Genomic DNA, 17,284 nt, shown 5'->3' on the forward strand with positions numbered 1-17,284 from the left:
AGAGAGAGAGAGAGAGAGAGAGAGAGAGAGAGAGAGAGAGAGAGAGAGAGAGAGAGAGAGAGAGAGAGAGAGAGAGAGAGAGAGAGAGAGAGAGAGGATTTTCATTTAGTGAGGAAAGAAGGGGATTGTCAGGGATGACTGGGTAGGGATCAAACTCTGTGTGGCGCCGGGTTTGGAGCGAGGTGAGTGGTCTGGGCTAGCAGCAAACAGCCCAGGGTAATAACCCAATCAGAGCCAACTATGACTGTATGATAGAAGCAAATTCTAATCTATTCTGTTTTGGGACGCATCTGGTTTTAAGCATGCAATACTGCACAATGGTATGCAACAATTCCCACTTCACTGTTTCGATTTCCACTTCACTGTTCCACAAGTGTTTTGTATCCACAGAGCCAATCCCAATTCAAAATAATTTTGTTTTAAAATAATTTACAGTTTTTCAGCAATGCTAAACAGAGGCCAGAAATTGGACTGTCAGCAGAACCTGCAGCAAATAAACTGCAGCCAAAATACTGCAGCCAATGTACTGCAGCCAATACTGCAAGAACAAAGATATATCAATGGAGATATTCATGGCTGCGTTTAGACAGGCAGCTCAATTCTGATATTTTTTTCACTAATTGGTCTTTTGACCAATCAGATCCGCTCTGAAAATATCTGATATGATTGGTCAAAAGACCAATTAGTGGCAAAAAGATTAGAATTTTGCTGCCTGTGTAAACGCAGCCAATGAAGCCTGGAGACTGTCACAGAACAGCAAGATGAACAAAAAAGGAATACAATGGTCAGTCAAAAGATAGATGAGATGGCTATTAAATGAGAAACGTCTCAGAGGACAATAAGATAAGAAAACTATAGCCTACAGTTACTATCCTGCAGTGGATGAATTCAAGAGATTCAATTCTCTAATTTGAATGTGCAAAGAGATATTCACTCAGCCATTCTTGGAGGAAAATTTAAAAAAGTGTATTTGTCATTAAAAACCAATCTGTTTCAGTATTGCACACGTCATCAGCACGTGATGGATCCTAACACTTTCTGAACTGACCTAAGCGGTGTTGCGTTGAGCGCTAACTGTCAGAACCATCAGTGGTGCCACTCAGCCAGCAGGGAGCTATCCAAGCATATTACATGAAACAAGCAGCAACCAAACTCTGACGTTGCTACAACGATGTCATAACCATCTGTGTTGCCACTCAGCCAGCAGGGAGCTATCCAAGCACATTACATGAAACAAGCAGCAACCAAATGTAACCGGTACTGTACTGCACCGCTGTAACTCTGCGTTGTGTGTGGTTGATTGAGACTATAGATGTGGACTTTGGAGATCAGGTCGTTTTAATCAAGCAGAATTCACTCTCTGCATCCTGCATCTGCATCCAAAAGAAAATAAAACATTTGTAGAGCACATATGTTCTGCGAATCGTCGCCTCTTTCTACAACAGACGCACAATACAAGGGACTGGGAGCTAGCCATCGTTCTAGGAGCTAGCCATCGTTCACACATACCATAGCCTGCTAATACCTTAGCTAGCTATTAACCACATTGTCACAGGATCCAACGAAAGTGGCGCCCCTCCTCGGTCGGGCGGCGCTCGGCGGTCGTCGTCGCCGGCCTATTAGCTGCCACCGATCGTTGTTTCTGTGTCTTTTGGTTTTGTCTGTCTGTTCCGCACCTGTTTTGTGTCTGTCATTAGTGGGGGCTTATTTAGTGTGTGTTTTCAGTTGGGGTTTTGTGCGGGATTGTTTATTGTCCACTCAGGACGGTGGGACGTGATTTGTACATTTTCACTGACAGTTTTGTCAGAAGATTTACCGGGCTGCGCCCCTTGCTTTTTGTGCCGTGTGATAATATTTTTAGTGTTTATGGGAATGTGTTTTTCCCAGGCAGACTGTATGTAGCGCCTTGTGCCTTACGGCCTTTTGTGTGTGTCGATTTATTAAAAGACACTCGCCTCCAGCACCTCTGTCTCCTGCATCTGATTCCGCCTCTACACTAGTCCAAGTCAGTCGTGACACACATGTTGAATTCAGAATGTTGACATCATCCTAAAAAGTACAATTACAAGTGCATCTGAACAACACCATCCACTTATGAGTAACCTCTAAATATACAACATTATTCATGAACAAAACGCTGTGTGTATGACTTTGTGCTGAAAAGAATCAAACTTTTCTGAAGACAGAAAAAGCGTACCTACCTCTCATAGTGCATCAAAATGATTTGGGCACGAGCACGCAGGGCAAAACGTAAGTACACACTCCCCTACTCCCAGGATGCAGGCATGCATAATAACAAATCAACATGACATATTAATATATGAACCTGGTGAAATTCACATAGTACTTTAACAACTGTCACACAAACTCTAACGTTGCTACAACGATGTCATAACCATCAGTGGTGCCACTGAGCCAGCAGGAAGCTATAATAAAGCCACAATAAAGACTTTTTGAGCTCCACTACTCTACCACTGAGCCATCTGTCTCTTTGTTTGTTTCCTGCTACGTTACGTGCCTGGGAGCCACAAAGAAGGCAACGGAACCAAACGCGGAGGGACCTACCCCAATTTGTCCAAGAGAAATGCTTATTTTTGTTGCACATTACATGAAACGAGCAGCAACCAAACTCTAACGTTGCCACAACGATGTCATAACCATCAGTGGTGCCACTCAGCCAGCAGGGAGCTATCCAAGCACATTACATGAAACGAGCAGCAACCAAACTCTAACGTTGCCACAACGGTATCATAACCATACAATAGGGAGATGGGGGAACAGATGTACAATGCAACGTAACTGTGTAAATGTTGGCAAAGTGAAATTGTCAGATTGGATTACCTGAGTATTCTTTATGTAGCTGTTCTCTGTCTTTGTCTAGCTCTCTTTCTGTCTTTTCCCCTCTCTCTTCATCTCTCTGTCAAACTGCTAAAAATGTCTCATAACAAAGTCATGTAATATTGATGATGTAGGATCTTAAAATGTGATAAGTTGATTTACCCCCTCTTCTCACTCTGTCTCCTTTCCCATTTCTCTCTTTGCACACACACCCACACACATAGACACACACACACACATGCACACACACACAAACACACAATCACAAAGAATTATCGCAAAACAATCCAATCAGAACCAGTACCAAAGCCCTGGCAGCCCAGCTTTTCCAGTCCAGACATCAGCCAGAGTTATTGTATTATTCCTATTAGTGAGGAGTCTAAGGATGTTTTATTGTGCCTCCACATTGGACATCAAGAGGATTTAAGACAGTGGTGCCGCCGACAGAGAGACGGATGGAGAAAGAGAGAATGTTTTAACGGATGCTTTCATCAGAGGGACAAAGCAAAGCAACACTCCATAATACCAGTCTACATACAGATTGGTATTTCCTTGTTGCTGTATGTTAATGATTTTTTTCCTCTCTGTGTGTGCAGGCTGATGCACTGTGCTGCTTCTCTGGTTTTTACTCTCTTTTTTTGTCTCTTTTCTCAATCTTTTTACTTTCTATGTTTCCCCATTAGTTTCATTTTTCTCTTTCCATTATCGGTCACCCACTTATTGTTCTCTAAATCCATATTTATCTTGTTCTCTCTCTCTCTCTCTCCCTCTCTGTCCCTCTCTCTCTCTCTCTCTCTCCCTCTCTGTCCCTCTCTCTCTCTCTCTCTCTCTCTCTCTCCCTCTCTGTCCCTCTCTCTCTCTCTCTCTCTCTCTCTCTCTCTCTCTCTCTCTGTCTCTCTCTCTCTCTCTCTCTCTCTCTCTCTCTCTCTCTCTCTCTCCCTCTCTGTCCCTCTCTCTCTCTCTCTCTCTCTCTCTCTCTCTCTCTCTCTCTCTCTCTGTCACTCTCTCTCCCTCTCCCTCTCTCTGTTGTTGTCATGGGTGCCACCGAGCATCTTATTCAAATCAAATCCAATTTTTCACGTGCGCCAAATAACAATAACGAGGCTATATACAGGGGGTGCCAGTACCGAGTCAATGTGCAGGGGTACAGGTTTTTTGAGGTAATTTGTACATGTAGGAAGGGGTGAAGTGACTATGCATAGATAATAAACAGCGAGGAGCAGCAGTGTAAAAAACAAATGGAGGGAGGGGGGGTGTCAATGTAAATAATCCGGTGGCCATTTGGTTAATTCAGCAGTCTTATGGCTTGGGAGTAGAAGCTGTTAAGGAGCCTTTTGGTCCTAGACTTGGTGCTCCGGTACCGTTTGCCGTGCGGTAGCAGAGAAAACAGTCTATGACTTGGGTGACTGGAGTCGTTGACAATTTTTGGGCCTTTCCTCTGACACCGCCTAGTATATAGGTCCTTGATGGCAGGAAGCTTGGCCCCAGAGATGTACTGGGCCGTTCGCACTACCATCTGTAGCGCCTTACGATCGGATACCAAGCAGTTACCATACCAGGTCGGTGATGCAACCAGTCAGGATGCTCTCGATGGTGCAGCTGTAGAACCTTTTGAGGATCTGGGGACCCATGCCAAATCTTTTCAGTCTCCTGAGGGGGAAAAGGTGTTGTCGTGCCCTCTACACAACTGTCTTGGTGTGTTTGGACCATGATAGCTTGTTGGTGATGTGGACACCAAGGAACTTGAAACTCTCAACCCGCTCCACTACAGCCCCGTTGATGTTAATGGGGACCTATTCGGCCAGCCTTTTCCTGTAGTCCACGATCAGGTCCTTTGTCTTGCTCTCATTGAGGGAGAGGTTGTTGTCCTGGCACCACACTGCCAGGTCTCTGACCTCCTCCCTATAGGCTGTCTCATCGTTGTCGGCCTACCACTGTTGTGTCGTCAGCAAACTTAATGATGCTGTTGGAGTCATGTTTGCCACGCAGTTGTGGGTGAACAGGGAGTACAGGAGAGGACTAAGCATGCACACCTGAGGGGCCCCAGTGTTGAGGATCAGCATAACAGACATGTTGTTGCCTACCATTACCACCTGGAGGCGGCCCGTCAGGAAGCCCAGGATCCAGTTGCAGAGGGAGGTGTTTAGTCCAATGGTCCTTAGCTTAGTGATGAGCTTTAGTCAGATGCCTTCTTCCACCAATCATGTATTATTCATGACTCTGGCACTCATCTCTATGGTAGTAGAGCATGGAGTCTAGGTTGGATGAGACTGGGTATCAGAGCTGTTGTGCCTCTGTTGTACCCTGCTGCTATGTGGGCGGTGCTCACAGGCGCTCAGATCCACAGGAGGCCCTTGTGTGTTGGTAGGAAATCAATTTGGTAGCACTTTACTTAAAGCCAGCATGGATAATGCAGTATTACAGTGTATATGGCTCATTATAATGTTTTTAGTATCAATGCAAATGCTGCCTTTCTATCTGGCAAAGGTCCAAAATACTAAAAATGGCCTCCAATGGATTATGATTGCATACTATATAATTAAACATGTTACAACTTTAATAGCAAAATATGAAATTAATTCTCAATTTGTAAATGATTGCCAGACTCAACAAAGTAACATAATATGAGAAATGGGAGGCACATTTCTTTGATTATTTTCTCATTTCATTTTAAAACAGATTCAGTCTGCCATTTGGGTGTAGGCCACACACAGTCCCAGCTCCTGCCGTGCTGGCATGCCGTTAACTAGCGACCCTGTCCAAAACTAGACCTCCCATCACCACACTGGGCACACAACAACACACACACACACACATCAGATGGCCTGGTATAAACAAAGGTCTATATAGTAGCTTCTACAGTATGTGGAAGATGGATGTGATGATCCTATTGATAAGCCCTTCTTATGGTGCCTGAGGAGATTGATCTATGGTATTCTATTGTATTGTCTCATGAGTGTGTGAGCTGAGACGCCAATACAGAATATCAGTTATTTTATGTGTCCTTGTATTTCCCTGTTATTCCTCATCTATACACCCAGCCAGACAAGGTGAGGCCCTGTGAGCTCCCTGGGCAGGCCATACAGAGCTAAAAATAACTAGATTTCTTTCTCTCCCTACTCGCTCTCTCTCCTACACGTTCACAACAACCAAGCACAGACGCGCGCACGCTCACACACACGCACTCACAGACACTCCCCTCTCCCCCTTCCCCCCTCACAAATAAACACACACTCCCCACTCACTCTCTGTGGAACATAAAACAGTTCCACTGCCACAATCTCTCAGCTTTGGCCCAGATACTCTCTCTCTCTCTCCACCTTATCATATGCTTGATGGTAACAGATGGTGGAAGTGATAATTACCAAAAGGGAAAGTCTCTGCGGGACCCGCTCTCTAAAATAGCACTGCATTCAACACCATGTCTGCTCCTAGGCTCTAAGAAGCATAAAGCGAGGACACTTCTGTCTCTTAAACCAAGCTGATTTATGCCTGCAAGACCACTGGCTGGTGACGGGCACTACTGTTCTGGGAGGGTTATTAAGGCAATGGAAACATGCACGTGCACACACACACACACACACAGCTACACACATTCGCAGACACACGCGCGCAGAGAAACAGAGCGTAAAAGCTGGCCCTCCTCCTCGAAATTCAGCTGCCCTCTTCACAAACACAGAAATGTATCCGCATCCCTATACAACCGTCCTTCAGCTGGTGGAGGATCGTGATTTCGATTTCAGAACTCTCTTAATAAGAACCACCTACTAGCACACAGGTCATAGGCTCCGGAGGTGCTTCTCTAAATTAACAAAAATATGTCCCTTGAGAAAACACTGGTTACTTAAAGCCTCTACAACAACATGGTTAAAACCCATTCACCTGGAATACGTAACGTGATGTCTTGTGTTGAATCAGCACAGTGCAACATCGTTAACCTGTGACTGATACATGTGGAGTTGCCTCACTGACAGCGTAATCCAGAATGGTGAATTACACCAGTGGGCTATATATATCATCATTATTGCATAACTAATAGGAAAACTCCTGTATAATACAAATGAGGTAAGAGTTCCTCCTCCCATCCCCCTGAGCAGTAGCCACTACGCTATCAACATTTCCTTCATCTATGAGAAATGAGCACCAGTGTGTATGTGTGTGTGTGTGTGTGTGTGTGTGTGTGGTGTCTACGTGTGAGTAGTGAGTGTAGTGTGAGTGGCCCCGGGGGCTGGTTTACCTGCCTGCTGTCTGCGCCTCTGGCTCAGTGCCATTTCGAGCCTCCATTGGAATACAGTGATCCATCCCATCTCGCCACTCCCTCACACAGTCACCTACATACACACTCACGTGTTTCTGTGGGTGCGTGTGTGTGTCGATTTGTATTGTGTTTTCCATTTACAGGGTCAAGGAAGGAACACATCTGAATAAATTATCTGTTTGACTCCACGCAATCCTTATTTTGACAACGTAGCATCAATAACATACCGATTTGCTTTCAGCTAGAAGCACATTGCTGTCTTTTCAAACATCTAAAGTAAAGTTATCTCATTATCATATAATCATACATTATCATTGTGGTGACATTTTGTCAAGGGAACTTTTTGCTTTCTAATGGCCCTTGTAGATTGCCGTTTTCTGGTTCTTGAATCATATTTATCCTCAGATATGCCTACTATACAGCCTATAATGAACAATTAGTAGGCTAAGCAATACCATGAGCTGGCCTACATCAATAAGGTGTGATTCTTTTTATGATGTGGGATTACTTGTCTTTATAAAAAGCCTACATATGAGGTGATTTTCCATAGAAAAGGCTATATCCTATTCTATCCATGTGATGTTACTATTACTTAGGCCTACTTGAATTTCTGTTTTTATTCTCCATTCTCTGTATGTGGTCAGCTGCTTCCATGACTTGCGTCCTGTCCAGCTGTTGATTACACTAGCTATGATCTCTCTTTCCCTCCCTTCACAGGTTCGGTCCTTAGTAAACCCAGCTGCGAGCCTCGGAGGATTCCTGCCGAGGCGAGTGGGGGAGCTTGGACGATTCAGGTGACTCACAGCGAGTTGTAAATACAACGAAAACACCCTCACTACAACGGTATCACTGCTATTACTACGAACTACGAAAATGTAATGGATTTGTGTAGCCTAGAACGGTCAAATCAGCGTACGCGCAATTAGATATATATTTTTTCTTTCTTTTAAATGTAACCTTTATTTAGCTAGGCCAGTCAGTTAAGAACAAATTCATATTCATATTTACGGCCTACCGGGGAACAGTGGGTTAACTGCCTTGTTCAGAAGGACAGATTTTACCTTGTCGACTCGGGGATTCGATCCAGCAATCTGTCGGTTACTGGCCCAACGCTCTAACCACGAGGATACCTGCCGCCCCCAACGTACCGTCAATAACAACCCGGCACATGAACCCACCAAACTCATACATTTTCACCTCTGCTCTGTTAAATGTTAGTGTCTGACTTCGAAGGTGTCTGACTTTTTGAGCTTCAGACTTCATGATGGATTAGTAAAGAAAATAATACCCCGGCATGACATGAATTATGTGAAGTGAGTCCGTTGTGCATTAAACGTGACTATATTCATATTTTAACATAAGATAAGAGGCCTATAAAGGAGATGTCGGCAGCTAGTTAGCTAGCAGTATGCTAGCAACAGTGGTAGCTAGCTGGCTAACCTCCATCTACTAACTAACATTAGCTAGCTATATACTTTCCCAGAATAGCTAGGTGGCTAGACAGAGCTAATGTATTTCATTTGACACCCTCGTTTTATAAATGGTCAAAACAATAGTTAAACAACAATGTCTCAACTTTTCCTAATAATACTAGTAAGCCGGCCTGTCTAATTCCATTTGATAACTTGTCCAAATTGTTCTGCTTATCAAAACGTTGGAAATGTGTGTTTTGCATTCATAGACTTTAGAAGTCTGCCAAAAATAATGGCAGTATCTCACACAGAATACACCCCATTTCTTTGAAACCCATTTCTATCAAATCAGTTGCTACCTTTCAGATGGGTCCCTTGCCAATAGACCTATTATCCCCTGGCAAAATCCAGAAATCTAATTTCATCTCCCCTCATACAATCTAATGAAGGTTACTACCAGGAAACCACAGTGATGGTTCCAAGAAACTCAGGAAGCAAAAGATGATAATGTGAACAGAAGACCAACTTTCAAAACCGTCTAATCCTTTGATAGGTTTGTGCTGCTAACGATCACAAGCCTTGTCAAATCAGTTATAATGGCTGTAATAACATACTGCATGTCTATTACCATATCAATTACATGAAATACGTCAGACATGTTTGTTAATAGCCACTCAGGGTGAATAAATTGTCCGTGTGCACCATTGTGGATCATCAATCTGCTGAGCAACTACAGTAGATTGCCTTGTTGTTTTTCTCCGCTCATTGCTAGTCACAGAGAGAAGCCCCGCTCGCATGCAAGGCCTCTTGGTGGGACAACGAGGCCAGCACTGCAATAATGAACAGCTCCAGAAATACAAACGCTTCCAGTCCGGGAGAAGTGAACCCTGTTCCCCCTACTGCCGCTGGTCAGAGCTCCACAAGAGCTCCATTGTTTTGGTGCAGCTCCCCTTTGCCATGGTTCCGCTGCCATTGCCAGCCGGCTGAAGCTACGTTTAGCCAGGAAACAACCAACAGAAGCTCGCCTTCCACCTTTGGAAGCAGAGCTGTGCTGTGGCTCAGTTTTTTCGATGAAAGGCCTGCTTGACCAAGAGCTTTGGCGAGCACATTGGAAAATGTTTGGGCCAGCAGGGATGACGTCTGTGTAGTTAAGATGAACAACTCGTACCGAGATCCAATTCATCACTCCCACCAGTGTCTCTCCAGATAGACGCTACACGCTACTAGAGGATCTTTAAGATACAGCTGATGTTTTTTCTCCATGGAGGTAACCATGGAGAACAAAGTCTAAAAGCTTGTTTATTCTGCCTGTGTTACGATTTCCAATCCATTTCAAATGTGACGCTCTCGTTATAGGAAATTAGACATTCAAATGGACTGCAGGCCAGGTAATTAGCAGCAGCGGGGGAAAAAAACAAGCTAGCGTTAATTTAATCATTTCTCCAAACCTCTCAGCTGCAGGAAATATAAGACCCTCCAGCTTTTTGGGCTGGCATCCTCCTCTCCTTTCCATCTCCCCTTCTTTCTTCTGGGTCTATTTCTTTCCTTCCTGACGTTTTTCACATCCTATTTAATATGGTCTGGAGGACCGTGATCATCTACTTCTTAGTTCCTGTGCTCCATCATTGACTGGTTCTGTCCCTCTAGGGAAGAACGCCTGCTATGTTGCAATGGGATGGATGTGGATTCATTCTGTCTTTCTGTCTTACAGTCTGATCCAGGGAGATAGCTAAAACCCTGCTCTGATAGAGGCTATGTCCGAGGCAGGACAGTCCAGAGCCTGACAGGGATTGTGTTGATTCAGTGAGGCATAGCATAGAAAGAAATTTGGTCGCCCCAGTTTACATATTGTAAACATGTCCCATTGGAATAGACCTACTTAAAATGAATCCTTCCTTCCCCTTCTTTGAATTAATGATTGATCTGACATGACTGGATGGATGAAAGCTATGTAGTGGAACCTGTCCAGTTAGTCATTGCTTTCACCTATCCAATTAGTGATAACTTCAAGGAAGGAAGTTGGGAACGAAGGATGAGTTTTTAAAGTATTCAAACAGGGCCCTTGAACACTTTCTATGTTGGAGCTTATTTGGGGCACAATAACATTTACCATCCATTTCCCTTTGTACCATGTACTTAAAACACCCTTAGAGAGATTGTCTACGGTGCTCATTTGGCACAGAAACTGTGTCAGTTTCTCTTTAAGGTTTCAGCTCTATTTTCTTTTCCGAGTGTAGGGCTTACTGCTCTCATCTCTATCTCCCCCCTGAAGGCGCACTACAGCCCATTAGCACCACTGTCTCCACAGTAAAGAGAGCTCTGAAGAGTGGAGGGAGAAAGAGAGAGAAACACATCCACAAACACACTGCCTGTAAGATTGAGATCTCTTTATTGGTCAATTGCACACATGGTCTCATCGAAATTTGGCTTTCGCTTTTATCCCAATCCCGCCGAAAGACACATGTACACGTACAGGTTTTGGAGATAGCCCCCTGGGTAACCACAGAACAGGGACCAGTGCTCATCAGTGCTCCCTCATCATTTTCTGCCCCATTTGAGCCTTTTAGAAAAAACAGTGGACACTCAAGTCTGTAGGTCGACTGCAACAGGAGACAGTGTTGTTAGCTACAGCCACTTCTTGTCTCACTACACTTTCATCTATAGTTACCTTATGGCTCAGAGCTGTTACACCTAAAAACCTGAGGGCTGGCTTCTTGCACTTGTCAAATAAAAAGCTTTGTACGTTACAGGAGGCTGCTGAGGGGAGAACGGCTCATAATAATGGCCAGAACAGAGCAAATGGAATGGCGTCAAACACCTGGAAACCATGTGTTTGATGTACTTGATGCCATTCCACTGATTCTGGTCCATTTATTACCACGAGCCGGTCCTCTCCAATGAATGTGCCACCAGACTCCTGTGTTGTACATTGTATGTAGCCACGTAGTATCTGTTTGAAGACCACTTACAGCTGTAACAATAACAAACAGTTAGCGCAGCACGGTAACCGCAAAACCATAAAGAAAAGCTACTAGCGTGCCTCAGGAAACAAATGGGTGTTGAACTTCAGATTGTTGACTCAAGACTGCATTAGCCCATTGAGTTAAAGCCTAGGCATTCGCTTTGGGAGCTATAACTAATCTTAATTTTCCAAGCAAGGCGACTCATCACGCAAACGGAACCTGCTCCACTATACATGGAATAAGGGTGGCTGTCTGTGCAGCATGGCAGCAGGCTATATAAGGACAGTAGACAGTTTATCTTATCCACAGCGAGGCCCAGCACCAGACAGAGCTCTTTAACAGAGCCAGCTGAGGGGTCTGGATGAACATAATCAGATGGGCCAGGCTACAGATGGACAGCCAGACCATGCAGTTATTGGATTGGGTTCTAACAGATTTCAGTAACACTTTTAGTCTGGATTGACTTCATATCAATCATTTCATAGTCCTAATCATATCACAATCATGTCATAGTCATAATCATATCATAATCATGCTATAATCATATCATAATCATATCATAGTCATATCATAGTCAATCATGTCATAATCATATCATAGTCATAATCATGCCATAATCATGTCATAGTCATAATCATATCACAGTCATAATCATATCATAGTCAATCATGTCATAATCATATCATAGTCGTAATCATGCCATAATCATGTCATAATCATATCATAGTCATATCATAGTCAATCATGTCATAATCATATCATAGTCATAATCATATCATAATCATATCATCAAATCCAAATCAGATTGGATTTGATGATAATCATGTCATCATATCATAGTCAGTCATGTCATAATCATATAATGGTATAATCATATCATAGTCATAATAGTATCATATCATAGTCATAATAGTATCATAATCTTATCATAGTCATAATAGTATCATAATCTTATCATAGTCATAATAGTATCATAATCTTATCATAGTCATAATAGTATCATAATCTTATCATAGGCCCAGTACTCATGGGAAGCCAACTGTTCCAGCTGTACCAATGTGCAATTCCATTGACTGACTGAGTTTCATTTGGCTGTTCAGTCTAAGGAGAAATGTAGGCCTAGCACAGAGGAGGAAGTAGCAGTCCCTCTCCAGACTGAGTGTCTATTGCTTTTTTTAAAAGCCTAAATGAGGCAGAAAATACTGAGGGAGCTCTGATGAGCACTGGTCCCTTTTCTGTGGTTGCTCAGGGAGCTACATCATGTTTGTGAATGTGTTTCACTCTTTCGCCCGCCACTCTCCAGAGGTCTTTACTGTGGAGCCAGCGTCGTTAATGGGCTGTAGGGAGGAGATATGGCCCACTGCTCCGATCTGCACTCATTACAATGAAGCTGAAACGTTAAAGAGAACCAGACAGACACCATTTTTTAACAGCACACACCTTAGTGCAGTAAACTAAGCACACCGCATAGTGAGGTGTTGGTGCTTGGATCAAAGCGATACCAAAAGAGATACCATATGATTGCTTATGACCTTATGACCTGACCTGCCTAGCCGATATGTAAGTTGTTGCTTGAACGTAAAAGGCGCTCCTATCTGGCCTTTCCTGACCTTAAAAGTTTTTAAACACAAGATGTCATCAAGCAGCATACGCTCTGTTCCCGATAGAGGTGAAGTTATAGAATCTGAATCCCTTGAGTGTTATGGAACGCTGAGTGCCTTAAAATGTACACATGAAGTTCCAATGAAAATCAGGAAGCAATAGGAACTACCAACCAGTTTCAGAAAATTCCAACTATGACCTTCAGTGACTATGTGTCACGTTTGTCGTCGGTAATGGAGGACCAAAACGCAGCAGGTATGTATGTGTATGCTCATCTGGATGTTTATTGACTTTCAAAATGAATATCAAAATAACAAAACCACGAGAACGAATGAACAAAATGAACGAATAACAACAACAAACAGTCTGGCAAAGCATAAGGCTCAACACAGAACAATCACCCACAAAATACAAGACAAACACACCCAACTAATATAGGACTTCCAATCAAAGGCAACACCAAACAGCTGCCTTCAATTGGAAGTCCAACCCCAATTAACTCAACATAGAAACACACACACTAGACTAACCATAGAATACATGAAAACCAAACAGTGCCCAAAAACCCCGGAATACTTAAATCAAATGCCCCTTCAACAAACACACCACCCCGAACCACATAAAACGAATACCCTCTGCCACGTCCTGACCAAACTACAATACCAATTAACCTTATACTGGCCAGGACGTGACAGTACCCCCCCCCCTTAAAGGTGCTAACCCCGGAAGCACCTTACAAAAACAAAAAACAAACCACAACCCCAAACAACAAAACAAAATTTCCCCTCTACTAAAAGGGAGGGAAGGGAGGGTGGCTGCCGTCAACGACGGCACTGTGCTACACCCCCCCTCCCCAACCCACCTATATCAGGAGGTGGCTCCGGTTCTGGCCGTTCCAGGCAGTCGGGCCACTCTGGCAGCTCGGGGCAGTCTGGGCAGTCTGGCGGCTCGGGGCAGTCTGGCGGCTCTGGGCAGTCTGGCGGCTCGGGGCAGTCTGAGCAGTCTGGCGGCTCGGGGCAGTCTGGGCAGTCTGGCGGCTCGGGGCAGTCTGGGCAGTCTGGCGGCTCGGGGCAGTCTGGCGGTTCGGGGCAGTCTGGCCACTCCGGCGGTTCGGGGCAGTCTGGCCACTCCGACAGTTCAGGGCAGTCTGGCCCCTCCGGCAGTTCAGGGCAGTCTGGCCACTCCGGCAGTTCAGGGCAGTCTGGCCACTCCGGCAGTTCAGGGCAGTCTGGCCACTCCGGCAGTTCAGGGCAGTCTGGCCACTCCGGCAGTTCAGCGCAGTCTGGCCACTCCGGCAGTTCAGCGCAGTCTGGCCACTCCGGCAGTTCAGCGCAGTCTGGCCACTCCGGCGACTGTTGACTGGCGGGCAGCTCTGGTGACTGTTGACTGGCGGGCAGCTCCGACGACTGTTGACTGGCGGGCAGCTCCGACGACTGTTGACTGGCAGGCAGCTTCGACGACTGTTGACTGGCGGGCAGCTTCGACGACTGTTGACTGGCGGGCAGCTTCGACGACTGTTGACTGGCGGGCAGCTCCGACGACTGTTGACTGGCGGGCAGCTCCGACGACTGTTGACTGGCGGGCAGCTCTGACGACTGTTGACTGGCGGGCAGCTCCGACGACTGTTGACTGGCGGGCAGCTCTGGTGACTGTTGACTGGCGGGCAGCTCTGGTGACTTGCGACTGGCGAGGCTGGGTTTACGCACTTGAAGCCTGGTGCGTGGTGCTGGTACTGGGCTTACCAGATTGTGAACACGCACCTCCAGGCTAGTGCGGGGAGCGGGAACAGGACGAGTCGGACTGGGTTGACGCACTTCCGGGTTCGCACGAGAGACAGGAGCTGGAAACCCAGGGCTATGGAGGCGTACAGTCGGTCTTGATCTTACCTCCTGCACAACCCGCCTTGGCTGGATGGAACTAGTAGCCCTGTACGAGCGGGGTGCTCGTACAGGGCAGACTGGGCTGTGCAGGGGCCTGATGGTAGCCGTGCGTAGAACGGGAGTTGGGTAGCCTGGTCCTCGGAGGCGTACCGGCGACCAGATGCACTGCGCAGGCATCCTCCTACCAGGCTGGATGCCCGCTCTAGCACGGCACCTGCGAGGGGCTGCAATAATGCGCACCGGACTGTGCGTGCATATGGGTGAGATAGTGCGCTCCTCAGCGAAACATGGCGCTCTCCACCCCATACGCTCCTCCATATAACCACGGGTAGCTGGCTTCCGGCTCTTCCTAGGCCTAGCCAAACTACCCGTGTGCCCCCCCCAAAAAAAATCTTGGGGGTGCCTCTCGTGCTTCTCCCTCAGCGCGTCCATGGCCTCGTACCTCCGCCTCTCTGCCTTGGCTGCCTCAATTTCCCACTGCGGGCGGCGATAATCCCCAGCCTGGTGCCAAGGTCCGGCCCTGTGCAGAACTTCCTCCCAGGTCCATTTCTCCCGCCAGTCCAACTCGAAGTCCCTCTGCTCCTTCCTCTGCTGCTTGGTCCATAGTTGGTGGGAGATTCTGTCACGGTTGTCGTCGGTAATGGAGGACCAAAACGCAGCAGGTATGTGTATGCTCATCTGGATGTTTATTGACTTTCAAAATGAATATCAAAATAACAAAACCACGAGAACGAACGAACAAACAAAATGAACGAACAACAACAACAACAAACAAACAACAACAACAAACAACAAACAGTCTGGCAAAGCATAAGGCTCAACACAGAACAATCTCCCACAAAATACAAGACAAACACACCCAACTAATATAGGACTTCCAATCAAAGGCAACACCAAACAGCTGCCTTCAATTGGAAGTCCAACCCCAATTAACTCAACATAGAAACACACACACTAGACTAACCATAGAATACATGAAAACCAAACAGTGCCCAAAAACCCCGGAATACTTAAATCAAATGCCCCTTCAACAAACACACCACCCCGAACTACATAAAACAAATACCCTCTGCCACGTCCTGACCAAACTACAATACCAATTAACCTTATACTGGCCAGGACGTGACACTATGTAACCACTAGACTACACTATTTAACAATGTATTTTTTTAACTATTGTACTCATTCTAATATTTTTCATGATGACATTTGCAGAATAAGATATGAATGAAACTACATTCCTTCTCTCACAGTGTTGTTTAAACATTCTGCCCTTCGATAGGCCTACACCATGAATGGAAATCATCTTGAATGGGCTGTATTCGGCCAAATCACTATAGAAACCTCAAATTCCACACGGTGCAGGAAGTCGGTTTGTTTCCATGCCTACTGTACATACGATCCTTAACCATAGAACTGAAATGGGGCTGATCTAGAATGGTCATTCTCATTAATTGAATGCAGAGTTCCGTGTGGAAGTTTCTGATTCAGTATGTTTTTCAGTGCAAGAATGTAGTTGGCTGACATTTTGGTAGGTCTGTGTTAAATCAAGTGGAATTTCTAGCCATGTCTGTTTTACCTATTTCTAGCCTCACTCTTCTTACCCCTCTCCTTTTTGGCCTCTTTCCAGACCTGCTAAAGACCTGCCAGAAGCACCCCTGGGAGATAGAACTTCTTTCTGTAAGTATAACGTTTTTTTCACTTTACGTTAAAGGATAGTTCACCTCAGTGGTGCCAATCATTCCTATTCATTTGAATCCTGAGACATTTACACAACAGATTTTGTGGGATATGGAGCTCGACTATAGGCCACATTTGAGGCATGACAAACTTTGGCTTTGGAGAATGAACTATCCCTTTAACTGGAAGCCACATAGGCCGTCCTATGAGAGTAATGGAGGTGTGGAGATTACGCAGCGCTGTCAACCCACACGCTGTCACGCAGCCTGACCAGAGACGGAAGAGAGACATCCCACTCCCAAATTGTTTCTAGTTCATAAACAGTCAATGAACTAAGCAGACCCAGCTGCTATCATATTGGTGTCTATGGGAGAGTCACTCCTTAAGACTGGACTGTGACAAAAAAAAAATCAATGGTAAAGCCTGAGTTAAACATCTTCATTTATCCACCATCTTTTGCCAGACATGAAGTCCGGTAGGGACTGACAAAACTGGACTGTGCACTGACACCCCAAGCTTGGGGATTGTGAGCTTGTGACAGTTTTCTTTCCTTGTGGACGGGATGTTGTGTGTGCACCGTCGTCTCAAGCGTCTTCCACTCCACAGACAGACGGGATGTGAAATGCCTACTTTAGCAAGCTAGGTTCAATT

The sequence above is a fragment of the Salmo trutta genome, chromosome 6, assembly GCF_901001165.1.
Source record: "Salmo trutta chromosome 6, fSalTru1.1, whole genome shotgun sequence".
Lineage (NCBI taxonomy): Eukaryota > Metazoa > Chordata > Actinopteri > Salmoniformes > Salmonidae > Salmo > Salmo trutta.